Source organism: Chrysemys picta, chromosome 8, assembly GCF_011386835.1.
Source record: "Chrysemys picta bellii isolate R12L10 chromosome 8, ASM1138683v2, whole genome shotgun sequence".
NCBI classification, from domain to species: domain Eukaryota; kingdom Metazoa; phylum Chordata; order Testudines; family Emydidae; genus Chrysemys; species Chrysemys picta.
In genome coordinates this window covers 83,738,500-83,760,180 of record NC_088798.1, presented here as the reverse complement: position 1 = coordinate 83,760,180, position 21,681 = coordinate 83,738,500, and positions in this window count along the sequence as shown.

Sequence of the window (21,681 nt, the reverse complement as noted above, 5' to 3'; positions counted from 1 at the left end):
GTTGGACTAGATGACCTCCTGAGGTCCCTTCCAACCCTGATATTCTGATTCTATGACCCTTAGGAGCTATCTTAGAAATCCAAATCACTTCAGGGCATACCTCTTCACTTTCATTCATCATGCAGGATGACCCTCATATTAGAGCCAATTCTACCTCCAGGCCACCCAGACCTTAGTTCGCTATGGCTGTCCTATAAAAGTTGAATCACGGAACTGAGGGGATAGAAAATGATATTGATGAAAGAGAAAATAATAGCACATAATTTAGAAATCCCTGCACTGTTATTATTCTTGTGTTCTTCTCAAGCATCTTTATTCCACCTTCGGGTTTTGGCAATTGAAAACAATGTCAGTAGATTAGATGTTGCTTTATTAAGAAAAGCTTATATAGTCAAATTAAACATGAAATATGTTTGGGCCATCTCGCAACCAAGATATGAGAGAGCACCCATGCAGTGGAGATGCTTAATCTTAGTGCACTTTGACTAAAGTCTGACTGCTTGTGCTTTTAGTTAATTTAATTCTTCAAACCCAGTTTCATTTAATGTGTCTCTGTCACAAGTGCCATTCAAAGTGCAACTTGCAAAATCCAAAAGAACATCACAAACACATGACAAGCCAAAAGTTTCACAGTTTGCACAAAAGAGTGAAGCCAAAGAGGACAGTACATTGTGTTGCCAGTATTGTAGTATGTAGTAAAATGAAAGAAGAAACGTCACATTAGCTCTTTATGCTGCTCCCACTGAAGTCAATGGCAAAGTCCTGTTGATTTCAATAAAAACAGGATCAAAACATTAGTGTGACCAGTTTATCCTATTTGGTTTTCATCTATCAGAACAGTTTATCTATTAAATTAATTATCTCCCATCTATCACCATATGCTATTTATGTTTTATCTACATTCTCATCTAAAAATAGAATAGTACATCTTTTTAAAGTTCTGAAAGAAATAGCGCATGTGGGAACTAAAAATATTTCTTTTGTCTAAAAAACAGTGAACATAAGAGCATAAGAATGGCCATATTGGGTTAGACCGAATGTCCATCTAGCCCAGTATCCTGTCTTCCGACAGTGACCAATGCCAGGTGACCCACAGGGAATGAACACAACAGGTAATCATCAAGTGATCCATCCCCTGTCGCCTATTCCCAGCTTCTAGCAAACAGATGCTAGGGACACCATCCCTGCCCATCCTGACTAATAGCCATTGAAGGACCTATCCTCCATGAACCTAGCTAGTTCTTTTTTGAACCCTGTTATAGTCTTAGCCTCCACAACATCCTCTGGCAAAGAGTTTCACAGACTGACTGAGCGTTGTGTGAAAAAATACTTCCTTTTGTTTGTTTTAAACCTGCAGCCTATTAATCTCATTTGGTGACCTCAAGTTCTTGTGTTATGAGAAGGAGCAAATAATATTTCCATATTTACTTTCTCCACGCTAGTCATGATTTTATAGACCTCTATCATATCTCCCCTTAGTCATCTCTTTTCCAAGCTGAAAAGTGCCTCTCTCCTCCCACCCCTTCAATTGGTTTTCTCTTTCCAACGATTGACTTGGGGCCTTAAAAGTAGATCCTACTTCCGGTTCCTAACCTAAAGATTAATGCAGAGTTTCAGTCTGGAGTTTAGTCCAAAAATGCTCAGCTGGCTGGCATATACTGTCAAGAAAATTCTCCGCTTTGGAAGGTGTTTGGAATCAAAGGACTTGATCCTGCTCAATGGGAGTTTTGTCACTGACTGTAATGGAACAAGGACTGGGTGCACTGATTTAACAAAGCCATTCTCTGTGAGTGTAACCTGTCCACCACTCCCTTTCTAGAAGCCTATATTGAGGATCTTGCAGTTTGTGGCAGATGCATGCTTCTACGAGACACAATATAGGTGCAATTCTTAGTGTTACTCTAGACATGTGGCACTGTTTGCTGGAACTGCTTTTGCAAACGAATGAATTGGATTGTTTAATAGCAAGCCTTAATTTGGGACGTACCCTTCTCTCAATCCACTTTAAGTCGATAGGAGCTATGTGCACAAATTGAGCCCCTTAACGATTCACTTTTCAGTATTTACCACAGACGATCATGCTAGTTTCAGGGGTTTCACTATTTAACTGCAGCCCCAGCAGAAGATCTCATATTGGTCAAGTTAATACAAGTCATTACTTCACTTGTTACTTGACTACAAAATAATGATTTGCAGCCATGGTAACTTCCAGCAAAGTCTTGAACTGATGCTAAAGATCAGGGACAAGAGTTCTACCTAGATCAATGCTTAAACAATTATTCTGACGCCGTGATGCTTGTATTTGTATTGTACAAAATGTTTTCATATATAATAAAAGAATGCAGCAATGTTCAGATAAACAACATTCGGAACAGGCTGACTTGTGTATAAATATATCAATAGGTGGCTTTGGGTTACTTCTCAGGAGCAAACTCAGAAGCTAAGTGGATGCTCAGCTTTACAGGAAGATGCTCTTATCAGGCACATACTACCCACAATGGATTGCAGCCATTGGTATATCCATAGTTTTTGGAAAATATCTCAATACTCAAAGCTGCCACTTCTTAGGGAACAGCCTATTAAATTTCTGATGTCTTCAAGGAATACCATAAATCCTTTCTAATTTTAAATATAAATTGTTTTCTTAAATCAAATATGGAACTCCCCTCACAGAATGCTTGCAAATGCAGGTATTCTGTGTTCACAGCTTGAGACAGAAGTTATGGTAAAGCAAACATATTTAAGACATTAGAGAACCTAGTTACCAGTTTGGATGGAAGGAATAATGACAATAATATAACAATAACATTATTTATTACTTATATAGCACTTTCTAATCAAAGCACTTTAAAAATTGGGATAAAACACTTGTTCGCTTTTTTTTTAACAGATAAAAATGAAGTAGTAAAGTGACTTACCAAATTTCATACAGCTAGCCATTGGCAGAATCAGGAAGAGAATCCAGGGGTGAGATCCTGGGCATAAGTGGTTGCTTAAGAGGCATTCAGTTAGAACTTTGTTTAATTAGCTAATACGGGATACACAAATACATAGTAAAGTTTAACTTTCAGTAGAAATGTGTATCAATTTTTAAAATGATTGTTACTGTATTGTATAGCACACTCCAACACTGTGGAAAGAACCATCATCCTGAGAAAAATGTCTCTGATAGTTTCTTCTATTTAATAATAGCTAATACTGTAAATATGCTTTCTTATATCAAAGACAACACATCATTTGCTTTACTTTGTAGTGTCATGAATGGCATTTAGTTTAAAGTTTTCTGTCTTTTGTAGCATTCTCAAGTGATTTAATTTACTCATTTTGCAACAAGAGTTGCTAGCATGACAGAAAAGTTTATGTTCGTAAGTGACAGATTTCTATTAATACTGAGGTCTCAGCAGGATTTTTGAAATAGTTTCTCAAATATTCTGTTTCATGTAAAATACATTCATTTGTAATCAACAAGTTAAGTTAAATAATGTCATCAGAAAGCAAAGTTCATTCACAGTAAATTTTATGCACACCATGCACATGGATGAGTTTTTAGAGCGGTAAATCTTTAACATAGAAGTGACACATTGTAGGAGTTATGATTGGGACTCTACGGTTAAAGTTCTAACCAGTTTTTCGCTGTACATGATCTATGTTGAACCACTCTTTAACACCCTAAACTTGGCTGACAATTTCTCCTGCATGTTGTTCTGAGGGGGTGAAGATATAAACTTTAAGGTTAACTTAATTCTAGTAACTTTGAAATAAGAAAGTTTGAAAAAAAAGAGACTTTGTTTTTTTGGAGAAGTCTTTATTTTAATCTTATCTCAATAGAGTGTGGTTCTCTGAACTCTAAAACAGGGGTTCTCATATTTATTTGATTGTGTGTCCCATCTTCTTTATATAGCTAGTTGTTTATGCTCCACCTTGGCACCTTGCCAGCAGCCACTGGTCTCTGGCCGCCCGGCTCTGAAGGCACAGTGGATAGCGGCGGCTGCTGGTCTGCTCTAAAGGGCTAACCATTAAGCATTGTTTGGTTGGTTGTCCCTAACAGAACTAGCATCTCTGGCCATTATTACAAAGGTTCCAGGATTAAGTTTAACATTATTCAGTACAGAATTCTGAACCTTTTAAAACTCTCAAGTCACAGTGAGATTTATGAACTTGAATAATTAAATCTGCACATTTAAGCATTTGTTTAAAAAACAAATAGAACAAACTAAGTGTTTAGTCCTTTTTTAATTGTGAAAACATTTCTGAAAATATGAACTGATTACTAGGAAGAAAATTTTGTCGTAAAACTTTTTCCTAGAAATCACAGGTTTTTCAGGAACTCCTTCAGTCACTCCCACTACGTATAACTGCAGAATTCCAATAAGACACATTTAAATTATGGTAGTTGATATATTAGCCAGAGAGAGAAGGAAAGAATTCATATGTGGTTATTATAGAATTTGGGATGGTTCTATTGCATCAAAGGGGCAACATCTATGAGTGAGCTAGGCCGATCAAATGTTCACAAATAAAATATTTTTACAACACCACATACCACTAGGATTCTTGTGTGAGTCTGTGTTCCCCCAGTTCCCCATGCCACAGAATAGGAGGGCAAAGAGCCAGGCTATCAGAGCTAGCTAACAGCAACAAGGGATTTTTCCCTGACCAAAGTGTAGGGCAGCAGTACCAGGGAGGGTGAGGCCCAACTGGAGTTCCTTGCCCCTGACACGGAACCCAACACCATAGACATCAATGATGTTGGCACATTTCTTTTCTCAGTCTGAAACCAGGAGATTCTTTCCCGTCCGATGATTGGCTGTTTGCTCCAGCATCACCTGCTTGTGGTCCGTTTCCTCCCAGCCTCATTCTCTTTACCTGAGTCTTCCTTCCAACCTTCCCTCCCTCTTGTACCTTGTATCTCTTCTCTCCTACCCCCTGTCCCTGTGAAGCCACATACCTTAGAATCATGAATTAAATTGTGGAAGCCTTAGAGAACATTAAAATTAAGTGATATATTGTAGAAATTTTTTCAAATTATCTCAGATAGCTTCCCTATATACTGTAATGACATTATGCTATAGTCTGTTGTCTAAGTAGGCTAGATGTTTGAATCTGGGTCCATAAACATCCCTGCTTCCTATGTGGACTAAGTTACATGGATGAAGATACATGGATATGTCTATATGCACCCGGAGGAAGGTAGAAACTGCACAGCCTTATAACAGTGCAGGAAAATGTACCCAAAGAGAGATTCACTGCTGGAGTAGAGCATGTGATGTTTCTTGGAGGGTCTCATTCAATCTCCACCAACAGAGAATAGAGCTAGAATGCTCTCACTGACAAATCCCTGTTGATCGACCATTAGGCCAAGGCTACTCAAAAAGTGGGTGAATGGGAAGGAGGTGTGACAAAATCAACAGGAGGTGTGCCAGTGAGATGTGTGCTGTCTTGCTACAAAGCAGCTACCCTCCTCCTACTGACTTTACAAAAGCCAGAAGGCAGCATAAATCAGGACTGATAACCAGGACTGGCTTTCCCCTGACTTCCCTGGAGCTACTCCTGATTTACACCAGTGTGAAGATCAGAATTGGGCCCACAGTGTATACAGCATGCGCTTTCAGTAAATATAAAATATCCTCTTATGCCATGAATGATGGAATAAATCAACACCTTAGCACTTGGATAATTTTCTACCTTGTTTGAGGAATTATTGCCATCGCTGGGAGCTTTAAGTACCTAGATGGCCTCAGGCTAGGCTTGTAAATGTAGACATGTCTGTGTCACAAACTCTATTTACCTGCTTTTGAGCATCATTTTTGTCAATGAGCCATGAAAATGGGTGGACGCGGGAAAAGAGATACTAGGAACTGATTACGTTAAATTCATGCAGTAATAAAAACTGAAGGCTTTGGTGTCTTAAGAGATCATCACGGCCCTTTTCAAGGAAATCTAAAGTTTCACAAGGCTCTATTGTATTGTAGTGTGCAGAGCCCAATTATAATGGCTCTTCTGTGTATTTCAATACAGTGGAAAGAAATTTACACAGCCATGATCCAAAATAATCAATAATATTCATTTTATGTTGCACGAGCAACTTTTAAATGTGCTAAATCTCTCTACTGATTGGAAACAAATAATAATTTGCTTTGTGATTTTTTTGTGACTATGTGTTTTTAATATATCAAGGGATAAAGAAAGGAGGGTTGCAGGCATTTTTCTTTCTAATGCTGAATATTTATATCCCTCTGAAAAAATATCACATTTCTATTGAGATATGCTGAATGGAAACGGGCTCCTCTGTTCCCAAGCAACATCCATCTTTTGGTGTTTGCATTACTCCACTCTGTTTCTAAGAGACTATTGTGCACAAATTGATAGCATGTACATGGATGACAAATTGTTTTTCATAATGTAATCACAATACATCACATGTTTTGTTTTGATGCAAAGTGCCATTTAATTAACATGTGCTACATTTTAAGGGTGCCCTTTTCCCTGAACCTACTTGGCAAAAGTGATACACCTAGAAGGCAAACTGCTACAATACATGCGTATAACACAACACTGTGTTAATTCTTCCTTCTGTTAGTGCTGGTTGTGTGGATATAATGTCCTTTTGATCCTCTAGTCTCCTCTTTCCAAAAATATAGGTCCCAATCCTGCAATTAGATCTGTACAGATAAAACCACCTAGAGTCCCTGATGCAGGTTCAAGGGTCTATTCCTGCAGAGCTCCACTGATGTAGGATCTGCCCATACAAATCAGCTCATAGATCAGTAACCCTTACTGTACAGTAATATGTTGGGTAAACTACATGAGACATATTGAAAACATCTTGGTCAGTATCTGGATTAGGGGTAAGTAAATATACTGAATATTTTCCCTTTTGGAAGTTCATGAAAAAAAATTAGTAATTTGCTTCTGGGACATTATAATTATTTATACTGCAGAAGTACCTGCATATGTGGCCACTATACCCACACATCTTGCAGAGCTACAACAAAGATCTTACAATCTGAAATCTCTATCATGTAAACAGTTATGCACATGCTTTACTTTAAGCATGTGGGAAATCTCATTGTTTGCAGTGAAATGCCTGGTGGTCTTAGAAAGTTAAGCACTGCAAACAGGTGTTCGTAGGGACAAGACTATGGTTTGGAACTACTCTTTCCAGTGCTGATATTTTTGAGTTTATATGCAGAGTAACTGCTCTGCCAGGAATGTTCTTTCTGCTGTGTTGATGGATGCTGCATCCATGCTGTTGTATTTCCATTCTATAAACCATACCCAAATCTTTTGGTCACTTAAAAGTGTAACCATGGGTCACCGCAATACAGTATGTGTAGATTCAGAGGGCACCCTCTGTGCCAGGACAGACCCTTGTATCATTGTTATGGCTCCTTAATCCCCATGCCTTTATTAGCTTTTTTCACATACTTCCCTGTTTTGAGCATAGTGATACACTAGTTCCCTGAAACTAATCAGACAATTGGTAGTTGTGATCTATGAGTTCTACTTGTAGCTTATTTTAAGTTGAGGTACATATCCCATTAATCCTCTTTCCTATTTGGTCTGTAAACTGAATGAACTGCAGTCCCCATCGTCTGATTCCTGGATGTTAGGCAGTTTTACCTTTTCCTTTGCCACCCTCCACATAAGCCTTATACTCACTATCTCCTTTTCTCTTCCGCCCTAATGCCAGTCTTTGGTTCCCCAGCCTGGATCCAATAACTTTTACTCCTCTTCTAGCTGTTTTCCTTTCCTTGCCTTTCCCCATCAAGTCACCTACTTTTGCTGGTATCCACCACCTCCATTGCAGGGGCTCAGTAGTTCCAGGAGGTTGAACATAATATTTCCTTTGAGAGAATCTAGTGACTCATTGTAGGATTAGTGTAGTGTTTTGGGTTGAGAGTATAGGCCACTCTAAGGGTTAAAGCTGCATTCTGAGCTGGCAGGGATGTAGAGAGGCCATGTTACCTAGGAATCTCTGGGGAAAATTCTGGCTAAACTGCATCTGGAGACTGCAGGAGAGTGCATGATGTAGTAGTAGCTCCACTTCCTTGGGAGAAGGTGCAGCATGCAATCCCCTCCATGACTGGTAAGTGTGAGGGGGAGACGGATCACGGTCCCCCTCTCATACAACCGTCGTCCCCTGTTTTAGGGAAGCTGTATTCCTGGCACCCTAGCTATGCACACTGCAGCAGGCCTTTGCTTTAGAGATCACAGAGACCCTGCGTACCATGGTTGGGGTGAATACAAGACTGACTTTATTTCCTGATTACACAGACTCTTACTGCCTTGCTCTATGCCCCTGTCACCTGGGCTTCTCTCCAGCTCCAAAGCACATGCTGCCATGCCCAGTCTTTTGCAAGGAGGTTTATTTTCTTAACAGAGCTTAGCAAACACACAAAAAACAATCTTTTAACTCATTCCTTAGCCTCAGGCTTCAGGGCCACCCCTCCTCCCCCCAAGGGTCTCTGGCACTCCTGCTGCTGGCAGCTTCCCAGCTCTGCTCCCTTCCTAGAGCAGCAGCCCCAGGGCTACTTCTCTGAGCCCCATGCCCCTTGCTCCAGGGACCAGCCACCAAAGCTAGTCCCTCTCTGGTTTAGCTGTCCTTCTCCATGGCACAGCCTATCTCAGTCAATTTCTAACTGCCCATTAGCAGCCATTTATAGGCCCAGGTGTAACCCAGCCCTCTTTAACTGGCTGGATTGGACTCACATGCTCTGGTCTGCATAGCTAACTGTAACAGCCCCCACTTTCCCAACTAACACCACATCCCCCTTGCTGAAAAGAGAAGGATAATCAAACCTTTATCCAAACTATATATTAAACAGCAACATATAACAGGAATAAAATAGCATTCTAAAAAGAGGATAAACAGCCTTATGAAGGACAGAGTAGACTGTGTGAACCTTCAGCCTCGTGTCTGGCATTTATTCTGCCTTTTTAAAACATCCAACTACTAAGCCTCTGACTTTCTTGAATTCTCAATATTTTATGTAATCCTCCAGGAATGCAGGAGGCCATCTTTCTGTGGCTCGCTATCTCTTCACAGGAAGACGCTCTGGAGGGCATGCTGGCAGTTCACTGTGGACAGGTGGGGTGTTGTTCACAGGTTCAGTCACAGGGTAGCAATCAGGGTGTACTGAAGATCCACCTGGTGACATACCAAGATGACACTGGTTTCAACAGATTATTCCTGCCGGTACCTTGACAAAATAGGATTGAGGTGTCCTGGCACATCCCCACACGGTCCTCTTGTCTTGAGATTCTTTCACCCAAATGTGGTGTGTTGGATCCAGTGCTCCCAAGGATTTGACTCTATGTCACCTGTCAAAGTCCTTCTTCTGATGGGTTTTATATTGATCTTCCTTCTTCTGTAGTCTCAGGAAATTAGGCTATAACAAGGTTTTCATTGGGAAGGTATGGCTGGGATAGTTCACTTCAACTTACTTCCCATCAGCAGTTTCACAGGGCTGAGCACTGCTTTCACCCTGAGCAGTAAAGGGAGGGAGAGTCTCCTTTGTGTTGAGAGAGCAAATGGCTTTGCATTTGATATCAGTTGAAGTGGTATTCTCCCACTAATTTCCCCAGTCCTTGGAATAATTTTGGGAACCTCCTCCTGATCTCAGGACCTTGCTCCAGACATAGGACTCTGTCTGCTGGTTGGCCAAGTAAAGCAGTGCATAGCCCTCCTACAATGTAGACTTCTTGGGATATAAAGCAACAGAGGGTCCTGTGGCACCTTTAAGACTAACAGAAGTATTGGGAGCATAAGCTTTTGTGGGTAAGAACCTCACTTCTTCAAATGCACCTCACTTCTTCTTACTTGCATGTGAAGAAGTGAGGTTCTTACCCACAAAAGCTTATGCTCCCAATACTTCTATTAGTCTTAAAGGTGCCACAGGACCCTCTGTTGCTTTTTACAGATTCAGACTAACACGGCCACCCCTCTGATTCTTGGGATATAGTCACTCCGATTTTTGTATTGAGCACAAATTCTCTTTTCATGTTTAAGAGGGACTGTCCTGGGCTTTTCAGTATCTTTTTTGTCTCTTAAAATGTTGGTGCTTTTATCCTCCTGTAATTAAACAGCCTCTTAGCCCAAGTTCTGCGAGCCTGAGTTATCTGGTATGGGCCAGCTGTGGGTTTTTAATTGCAGTGTAGACATACCCAGAGTGGCTATCCCTCATGGTGTTGGAAATTAAATTCTGCTGGGGGTGGAAAAAGGCTGGGTAAGATGCAGCCATCTCTGATGTTTTACCAGGCTGTAGATTCCTCCCCTTTTTCTTTGTTGTTTCTGTTTGGAATAAGATGGTGTAACCCTTCAAGGAAGCAAACTGGTGCTACATGGGCCTAGCCTTAGCTTCAGTGTCCCTCACTTTCCTACCTTCACTGTTCATTGTAGCCTGAACTCACCAGCCTCTCTGGATTTTCAGCCACTTCTCTGCCAGTTGTGCTGCTAGCTGTGTGCAGCTGTTCTGGCTGAGCTGACTGGCTTGCTTGTCTGTGGTCCTTTCCCCTTTTCGCAGGGGTGTTGTGCAATCAGTGGGATCTTTGTTCAGTCCTATTCTGACACCATATAGAGTTTACAGAAACCCAGCATGCCATGGCTGGGGTAAATGCAAGACTGACTTTATTTCCCATTTACACAGACTTTTGTCTCCTGGCTCTATGACCCCTAAACTTTCACACCTAACACCATACTTGCAGGATGAAAGGGAGGGGAAGGCTTCTTATCCCATCTTTCTGCTCCTGCACAGGGTAAGCCACATTCTGGGCTAACCCTGTAAAATTACTATGGCAGTCTGAAACTAGCACAGCTAGTTGTTCATCTTCAGCGGTAACACCTGAACACAGGCTCAGGTTAACAAACAGAAAATATATCCTTCTACCTTTGACAGAGAGATCTCATGTTTATGGTGTGATTTCCACTGTATTTCTTATGATAGTGATGGACTAACAGCACTCACATCTGTCTGCCCCTTTGCGGGTACAGAACAAATCCTTTCTGGTTGTAATCATAAGGCTCCTTTAATCAGCAAATGCTAAGCTTGCAAGATAAGAGAATATAAGTGAGTCTGGTTCCATACAGACTTATCTCTTAAAGCAAAACTGCATGTTCAAAGGCATGGATGTCATTGTAAAGAGATCCCCAAAATAATGTGGATTCATTTGTTTTCCACTAATGAACTAAACAGAGTACAAAGAAAATAAAAGATATATTCCACCTAAGCTGTTTCCCTTTAGGATTCAAAGTAAGTGGCTTTTGTAGGACCACATATATCTTTAAATTCATAGAAGTCTCAATGTGGCCCTATGTTATGCTCTGGGCACCCATTACATAAATAAAAGTGCACAGTAAAAATAATAATGCAGTTGGAAAATAAAGCACTCTTCATCCCACCATGAGACATAAACAAATATCCACCAGCAAATATAATGTTGATAATAGCACTAAACCCAAATCCCTGCTCTCCGGTAGCCTACAGATAAAGTTGGTCTTTGCAGCTTACACATACAGTATGTGTGTCTATGATAGTTGGCTAAGGATGTGTGTTTTTGGCAGGGAGAGCCTTTGAATATTAGGTGTAAATTTACACACAAATTAACTAAACCAAAACCCACAGTAACCTATGAGTGTAAAGTAAAATTTAAATCTTTTCAAGTAAAAAGATGACAAGGAGCAGGCTTTTTTTCCCTTCTCCCAGATAGTTTGAATCCCAGCTGTGCCATTAGCACAGCTCTCTGACTGCTTTCAACTGTGTGGGGATGTTTTTTCCTCTTCTGAACACCCACACATTTGCTGTTCTGCAGCTAAAGGTGAAGTTCCACTCTGCAGCACTGAATTCACATGAACATAGTTATACCTGTACCTGCTGTTCCACTTACAGCAGAGCATGTCATCACAAAGCCTTCAGGGGGGTTGAGTTCACCTCTCATGCACAGCTATATAAGTTGTTCTGTATTCTAGCTGTCTCTGATAACAGGTTTGGAAGGACAATTAACAGGCATACATAATAATTTTTTTGTTTTTTTCCCCAGCTAGTGACCTTTACTTGTAATGTATTTCTTTCATACTGTTGATATTTAATTTCGAAAGTGGACCCCTTGCAGGCATCACAATAGAGAGCTAAGTTTTAGTTACTTATGTTGACAATACTAAGAACTGGCTAGATTAGAAGTACAATCAAGAGTTGCATTTTCTCTCTCTCTCTCTCTCTCTCTCTCTCTCTCTCTCTCCTTTTATTCTAACTGTAGTCTGATTGTATTTCTTAATTATTTCTATTATCTAGAAATGGTCTACATTTGATGCTGTTCTGATATAACCCAGAAAAAATATTTCTAGGATTGAACAGCACAAATTGGGGAAAGAAATCCAAGCCATATTTTTTCCATTTAGATAGAAAATTCATACCTTGCTCCAGCAAATTTAATCTTTTAGTCCATCCCTAAACAAACTATCAAGCAGGAAGGATTTTGATTACATTTAGTTTCATGCAGGGATCCTGGTTTTTAACTTCACAAATCAAACCTTGGTTTACATGGTCAGCATTTCTCTTTTAACTCCTGGTAAAAATATAATTTACATTTGACAGTGAAGCTCACAGCAAGAAGGCTGCTAGATCCACCCCAACAATGAGAAACACCAACTGTTGTCAATTTACTGCCTAGTTAGATGGGGTTTTTTTTCCTTTTTTTAAAAAAAAATCAAGCTCCAGAAGATTTTGCATTTGGTTATTTAAAAGTAGTAAAGAAGCATTTGACTGTGTAGATGATTTTATAGGTAGCCTGGAGAGAGATTCTTTAAAGAAAAATATAAATTAATAGTAGATCAAGTTGAATAAAATTGGTTAAAGCTTTATTGGGGAGAGGATGGGGAAAATAGTAATTGAAGAGTTGTTGTTATTCTGTGAATGATCAGAGTCCCATTGTGCCACGTACTGTACATGCACATAGTAAGAGACAGACCCTGCCCTGAAAAGCTTATAGAATAAGGCTCCAATCCTGCAACTTCTTGGAGCACTACTGAAGCCAGGGAGGCTCTGGGCAATCAAAGCAGTCTGCTTAGATGCAAAAATTGCAGAACTGGGACCTAATTTTAAGACAAGACACAAGTAAGTGTAACATACAAGTGCGGAGAAAAGAGGAGCTAGGAAGAGAGTGGCAGTGATATGAACATGGGGTTACATAGACTAGCTATGTGAACTTTTAAAAACATTACAGCAATAACTACTGTCCTAGCTCAACACTTACCTGAACACTGTCAGCTTAGCCAGGTAAGAAAAGGGTCTTGAGGAAGGATCTGAAGAAGGCAGTGTATAGGCTTTACAAATTAGCTTGGGAAGGGCATTCCACAGTGATGAATATGGAGACTGTAGTGCACAATTTGTACCTGCGAATTGTGAAAAATTTGCCAGAGGAGGAGAAGCTGATCACTCTCTAAAGTTGCATGATCTGGATGAATGAACACAGATAAGCGAAAGTTTATCGTTACTACACCCTTCCCCAAACGGTTGTGGAATTAAGACATGAAGCTGCACAAAACTTGGCAGCTCTGAGGAGAGGTGTGTGTCTGGCACTGATGGCTTGGTTCTGGGGTGCTTTATGCCAGTGCATATTTGGGACTGCTGAGGTGTTTGGCTGCTGCCTACGTACTCTCATGGGGTATATGTGTGTTCTGTTTTTAAGTTCTATCTGGGAAGGGATGTAGGGGAGTAGTGGCTGAAGTCTCCCTGGTGCAGAGGGGTGTCTTGGAGAGACTAAGAACTGACTGATGGTTCCGGTTTCTCTGGTGTGTGCAGGGGGTTCTCTCTGGTGGTTTAAGGACTGGCTGGTGGGCAAGAGCCTGACTGATTGAATTCTCTCTGGGTGTCTGGCTGGAGGAACCCTGGAACTAGTCTTAAGCCCTCTCACCTTCCTTTCCTGCCACAAGTGAGATCACTTGCTACTGTTGCCATCCTTTCTTGCTGCTCCTTCCCCACTCTGATTTAGCAGGGGGAGCAGTGACAGGCTTCTGGATTGTTTGAAACCAGCACAAAACCTTTCACGAGCACAACAATCAATAGGTCCCAAATTTTCAATCTGGGGGCCTAGATAATGCACCTAAATCCATTTTTAGCAGATGAAAAAATGGTCTGTTCAGAAGTGCTGAAGACTTAAAGTTCCTTTTCATTGTTAGTATTACTATTTATTATTTGTATTATCATAGCACCTAGGATCCCCTGTCATGGACCAGGATCTCGTCATGCTAGGCACTATGCTAGCACAGAACAAAAATACTGTCACTCCCACAAAGAGCTTACAATCTAAATATGAGACAAAAGACAATAGATGGATACACATTGACTGACTGGGGAGTACAAGGGAACAGTGAGACAATATTAGTCATCATGATAGGCTGTGGCTTATCACACCAGCAGCCTAACAGTTCTCACTTTTTTACAGGCATCCCAACATTTCAGGAGAGTTTTGAAGGAGGATAGTGAGAATGAGAATGAAGATGTTTTGGGGAAGCTCCTCCCGAGTGCATGGAAGAGAACATGAACATGATTTAGTTTGGGATTGGTCCTGCTTTGAGCAAGGGACTGGATTAGATGACCTCCTGAGGTCCCTTCCAACCCTGATATTCTATGATTCTATGAAGACACCTATTTGAAAATTTAACGAGTGAGAGATGGAGGTTGTCATTATGGGCCAGTCAGAGGTGGGAGCCAACCTTTTGATACTGAATGAGAGAGAATAAGGTGGGAATAGGCCATGAAGGGCACTGAAAGTGAAGATAAGAAGCCTAAGTTTAATACAATAGAGAATAGATAGCCCATGGAAATGAGGCAACTCTAAGTGCCTTAATAGTGGTTCAAGGATGGAATTTTCAAAAGGACCTAAGAGACTTAGGTGTATGAAATTCTATTGACTTTCAATGGGAAATATGGCCCTAAATCACATAGGTGCTTTTGAAAATTCCACCCTAGGTGCCTAATTTTAAGCAATCAAGTTAGATAAATTTGGCCTATTTATGTATTTTAAAGGAAGCAAAGAGATCAAATAAAATAGGGTACTAAAGTACTGTACTTTTTACACTATTTTATTCCTGTCACTTGCGACAGTTTCAGAGGGAAGCGCTTCTAGCGTAGATTAGCCCTGTGATCTGCAACAAATTCAAATGCTTCGCTTTACCAAGCCAATTCATTTTTAGCTGCATTCCATTAGGAGTATATTTATGTCCATCATTAGCATAACAATCGATACATTAGTTTAGAAATTATACAATTTAAGATAAACAATAGTCAGCTATGGCTTGTGGTAAAGTTTGTGAAAAACAATGTACAAGTAGGAGAACTAGATCCTCAAAAGGTGCTTAGTAAGACCATGGAATTTGCAGATACTCAGCACTTCTCAGGATCGGGCACCAAATAAATGGTCCATTATTATCAGGGACACTAGAAGCGCTATATCGGCTGGTAAAGATGCTCTATGACGACAGGATAGAGCTCACTCGTTGGCAAAATTAGGGTTGCCAGTATCCGGTGTTCGACCAGAATGCCTGGTCGAAAAGGGACCCTGGTGGCTCCGGTCAGCACTGCCGACCAGGCCGTTAAGAGTCCGGTTGGCGGCGCAATGGCATGCTCCCTGCCTGCCGTGGCTCTGCGCGGTTCTCAGATGCAGTGGCATGTCCCTGCTCCGGTTCCTAGGTGTAGGGGCAGCTAGGGGGCTCCACACATTGACCCTGCCTCAAGCACTCGCTCTGCAGCTCCCATTGGCCGAGAACTGGAGCCAATGGGAGCTGCGGGGGCAGCACCTGCGGACGGGGCAGCCTACAGAGCTGCCTGGCAATGCCTCCACATAAGAGCCAGAGGGGGGACATGCTGCAGCTTCCAGGAGCTGCTTGAGGTAAGCACCACCCAGAGCCTGCACCATCCCCCCTCCCACACCCCAACTGCCTGCCCCAGCCCTGATCCCCCCCGCATCCTCCAAACCCCTCAATCCGGGCTGCACCCCAAAACCCTCATCCCCAACCCCACTCCAGAGCCTACACCCCCAGCCAGAGCCCTCACCCCCCCATACCCCACCCCCTACCCCAGCCCCCTCTGCACTCCAAACCCCTCATCTCTGGCCCCACCCCAGAGCCCACACCCCCAGCTGGAATCCTCACCCCTCCCTGCACCCAAACCCTCTCAGATACCCCCCTCCTACACTCCAAAGCTGTCATCCCCATCCCCACCCCAGAGCCCACACCCTCAGCTGGGGCTCACACCCTCGCCCACACTCTGAACCCCTCGGCCCCAGCCCAGAGCCCCTCCTGCACCCCAAACTCCTCATCCCCATCCCAAAGCCTGCACCCCCAGCCGGAGCCCTCACACCCCTCCCACTCCCCAACCCCCTGCCCCAGCCTGCGAGTGAGGGTGAGAGAGAGCAAGCGATGGAGGGAGGGGGGATAGAGCAAGTGGGTACGGGCCTCTGGAAAGGGACAGGGCAGGAGTGTTTGATTTTGTGCAATTAGAAAGTTGGCAACCTTAGTTACAATTTTTGTCAGTCATTACAACCATGATTCTCCTCTAGGGAACACTCTGTGTGTGCAAATATCTCATGCCATGGATCTAACACAGAGCATGGGGAACATCAGAGTCTCAAAGACCACATCACAGCAGCATGTTTGTGGGGTTCAAACAACAATTCAAATCATTTACAGATACTGAGAATTACTTCAGAATGTTCCCACTTTTGTTTTAAATGATGATTAATAAGACCACCACAGGATAAAACAATGCTCCCCCCCCATACACACACATTTATAGCAGAGACTCATTAATGTTGAAAATGAGAGAAATAGGAGAACACTGCACAGAGAGACACCCCTGTCCCCCATTCTGATGTGTTCTCACTCAGTGTCTGATTCTGACACCTTTGCTCTGTGAGTAACCCCAATGAATGTACTGTGAATACTTGCAGAGTAAGGTTGGAAGGATAGTCTTGTGATGAAGATGCTGGATTGAGATTTGGAGGATCAGAGTCCACTGGTGGGCTCTGCCAGACTCTCTGTATCCTGGGCAAATAATTTAATCTCTGGGTCTCTGTTCCCTAGTTGTGAATTGGTGCTTCATAAGGATAAATTCACTTGCAAAGTGCTCAAGTTGTGATGGGAGACAAAGGTATGCAGATAGATAGTACTACTCTGTATGTACAGCTTGCAGTAACAGTTCATTGGCTACTACCAATAGATCAGGAAGGTGCTCCAAAAGATTGATGATGACTGATCCAAACTGTAATGGGGTCAGACGCCTCCTGAGCAGTTCTGTCATGTCCTGAGATCATAGTCTAGGTTGCCTGCACAGTTTCTCAGTAGACTCAGAAAACCTTCTCTTTGTTCACTAAAACTCCTACTTAGGGTCTGGTTTTATTGGCAAGAAGTTCAAAATAAACACAAACAAGTCTTCATCCCCAGCTTTATAGATTCATAGATTCATAGATTCTAGGACTGGAAGGGACCTCGAAAGGTCATCGAGTCCAGTCCCCTGCCCGCATGGCAGGACCAAATACTGTCTAGACCATCCCTGATAGACATTTATCTAACCTACTCTTAAATATCTCCAGAGATGGAGATTCCACAACCTCCCTAGGCAATTTATTCCAGTGTTTAACCACCCTGACAGTTAGGAACTTTTTCCTAATGTCCAACCTAGACCTCCCTTGCTGCAGTTTAAACCCATTGCTTCTGGTTCTATCCTTAGAGGCTAAGGTGAACAAGTTTTCTCCCTCCTCCTTATGACACCCTTTTAAATACCTGAAAACTGCTATCATGTCCCCTCTCAGTCTTCTCTTTTCCAAACTAAACAAACCCAATTCTTTCAGCCTTCCTTCATAGGTCATGTTCTCAAGACCTTTAATCATTCTTGTTGCTCTTCTCTGGACCCGCTCCAATTTCTCCACATCTTTTTAAAAATGTGGTGCCCAGAACTTGACACAATACTCCAGCTGAGGCCTAACCAGAGCAGAGTAGAGCGGAAGAATGACTTCTCGTGTCTTGCTCACAACACACCTGTTAATACATCCCAGAATCATGTTTGCTTTTTTTGCAACAGCATCACACTGTTGACTCATATTTAGCTTGTGGTCCACTATAACCCCTAGATCCCTTTCTGCCGTACTCCTTCCTAGACAGTCTCTTCCCATTCTGTATGTGTGAAACTGATTTTTCCTTCCTAAGTGGAGCACTTTGCATTTGTCTCTGTTAAACTTCATCCTGTTTACCTCAGCCCATTTCTCCAATTTGTCCAGATCATTTTGAATTATGACCCTGTCCTCCAAAGGAGTTGCAATCCCTCCCAGTTTGGTATCATCTGCAAACTTAATAAGCGTACTTTCTATGCCAATATCTAAGTCGTTGATGAAGATATTGAACAGCACCGGTCCCAAAACAGACCCCTGCGGTACCCCACTCGTTACGCCTTTCCAGCAGGATTGGGAACCATTAATAACAACTCTCTGAGTACGGTTATCAAGCCAGTTATGCACCCACCTTATAGTAGCCCCATCTAAATTGTATTTGCCTAGTTTATCGATAAGAATGTCATGCGAGACTGTATCAAATGCCTTACTAAAGTCTAGGTATACCACATCCACTGCTTCACCCTTATCCACAAGGCTCGTTATCCTATCAAAGAAAGCTATCAGATTGGTTTGACATGATTTGTTCTTCACAAATCCATGCTGGCTGTTCCCTATCACCTTACCACCTTCCAAGTGTTTGCAGATGATTTCCTTAATTACTTGCTCCATTATCTTCCCTGGCATAGAAGTTAAACTAACTGGTCTGTAGTTTCCTGGGTTGTTTTTATTTCCCTTTTTATAGATGGGCACTATATTTGCCCTTTTCCAGTCTTCTGGAATCTCTCCCATCTCCCATGATTTTCCAAAGATAATAGCTAGAGGCTCAGATATCTCCTCTATTAGCTCCTTGAGTATTCTAGGATGCATTTCATCAGGCCCTGGTGACTTGCAGGCATCTAACTTTTCTAAGTGATTTTTAACTTGTTCTTTTTTAATTTTATCTGCTAAACCTACCCCCTTCCTATTAGCATTCACTATGTTAGGCATTCCTTCAGACTTCTCGGTGAAGACTGAAACAAAGAAGTCATTAAGCATCTCTGCCATTTCCAAGTTTCCTGTTACTGTTTCTCCCTCTTCACTAAGCAGTGGGCCTACCCTGTCTTTGGTCTTCCTCTTGCTTCTAATGTATTGATAAAAAGTCTTCTTGTTTCCCCTTTATTCCCGTAGCTAGTTTGAGCTCATTTTGTGCCTTTGCCTTTCTAATCTTGCCCCTGCATTCCTGTGTTGTTTGCCTATATTCATCCTTTGTAATCTGTCCTAGTTTAAGCTGGGCACAGCCCATCCTCCCTGAGGTACTGTCTCAGAATGCCTATGGTGCATCACTATCTTCCCTGCAGGATCCTTACTCCCCAGCCTTCCTGCCTAGAAACTTGTCTGGTATCTCAGGGTTTCTCTGCAGGAGCCTTTCTCACCTTCTGCCACAGCTTCCTCTTCCTTTATTCTGTTCCCTTCTCGTGCTTTATAATGATCAGCTGCCCTCTATCACACCCCACTGAGAGGCTGTTAACGTGGCACAGATGTGCTGGACCAGCTCCCTTTGTGACTTAAGCTAAGGAGTGTCCTCCAAAGCACAATTGTCCTAAGTGACAGAGGCTGTGGAGCAAGGCTCTGCTGTTCTTTCATATCATTGTTAAGTTATGCATTGAGGTGAGGTATGGCTTAATTTGTGACACTACTGATAACTATAATCATGTCCTTGAGTCACTATAAAAGCATAGACCAACTGCTGAAGGTTAAAAGCAGCACTTTCCATTTGAACAAAAGATGGAACTTGTATTATGTTGGTATTTTTTAAATAAATGAAAAGGTAAAACTCTTTTTCACTGACAAATAAAATGGGGAGGGGGCTTAAAGAAACAGTGTTTATTTAAATGCATCAAAGCAGACAAATTGCAATGCAATATAAAATTACTTAGTTAAATCCCTGAAAAATGAGGTTTATCATCAAAATGACAACATAATCTTAACAGTTTCTGTAACGAGCGTGCCAGCAGATCATTAATACTTTGGAATGAAAATATGAAGCAAAATATAAGTATTTAATTATATAATGTTGTTAAGATATCATTTGAAAGACAAATGATTATTCAATTTTAGGTGATATTTATTTAGCATATTTAAACATCAAAGTACCTAAACAACTAATATTTGAGCTGGAATTTGATATGAGAAGTGTTCATTCAAAGGAAAAAAAACAAAAGATTATACTGCATGTGTGTCACACTTGATAAAAGAAATGATATTTATTACTATGAAGTATATTTCAAATGATGGTTTGAAAAAATACATAGGCATGTTATTTTGTGTTTGGATTATGAATCCAATTAATAAATTGCAATAAAAACATGGTGGGCCAAATTCTGCTCCCTCCTTATGCTGATGAAAAAACCACAGCAGTCAATGGATTTACAGAAGTATAATGGAGAACAAAATTTCATTCAGAGCCATGAACATACAAGCGGTTGTGCATTTAATATTGGGGAATTGATTTTTTTTTGGAACAGACACTTAATCATATTTGAGACATCAGAGTTCAAATAGTTTTAAATATGATATGACCACAGTGAGCTGTACATTTTAGTGAATTACACAGTATTGGAGATGTCAAACCTAAGAATCAAGAAAACAAAAAATAATTTAAAAAATAACTCTCCAGAATGATGATGGAATTTAGCCTTCAGCTGATAAACAGATTTCACGCTCTCTCTGGCTTTAGTTACCTAAAACCAAAGTTTGAATGACAAATCAGAGGAAACAATGTGTCCAGTGGTTAAAGTCAAAGAGGAAATCATAGGTAAGCAGATAGGACACTGAGATAAGCAAACACTCTAATAAAACAAAGCACACATGATTGAAGAGGGCAGATAAAGGGGAATTACAACAAAACAAAAATGGGGGGAGGAGAGAGCTGAATATCGCTGCTTGGGACCTTGAGGAAAGAGATCACAGAGGATATTAAACATATAGTGGCATGCTTGTGAATGTGATATGGGGTAATCTTAAATGAGAGAGTTACAAGAAGAAAGGAAGCTTTTGATGTGGTGGTACTAGCAGATGTTCTTTGTGAAAGACAATGATTGCACCGAGTGCTAAGACAGATCGAAATGGAGCCCCACAGAGAGCTGAAGAATGTTACTAGTGACTTTATGCATATAACACTAGAGATAGTCAGTACAAGCATCACACACTTCATTCCATTAGAAACATGAGGTAAATGGAGAGGATTAGATGTCTTCCTTCTCTTCTCCCTTCCCCTACATTATAAAAGGATAAGATGTAGACTTAGGCCATACACCAAAAACAGGATGAATAACACTTCTAAAAACACCCCTTTCAAATTAACATAAAGAACAGTGGGAGCCCAATAGCAGAGAAATTGGCAAAACTGCCCTCACGATGCATCAGAATATGCTAGAGAAATTAGTTAGTGGTACTCTTTCTCACAAGATGACTTTTGATGATTGCCGAGCCTAACAAATTATTGAACACTGAGTTTTCAAAACAAATTGGCAGGACATTATTTACAGTATGGTATATTGTAGACATAGAATGTATTATGAGAGGTCCTTGTGTCTG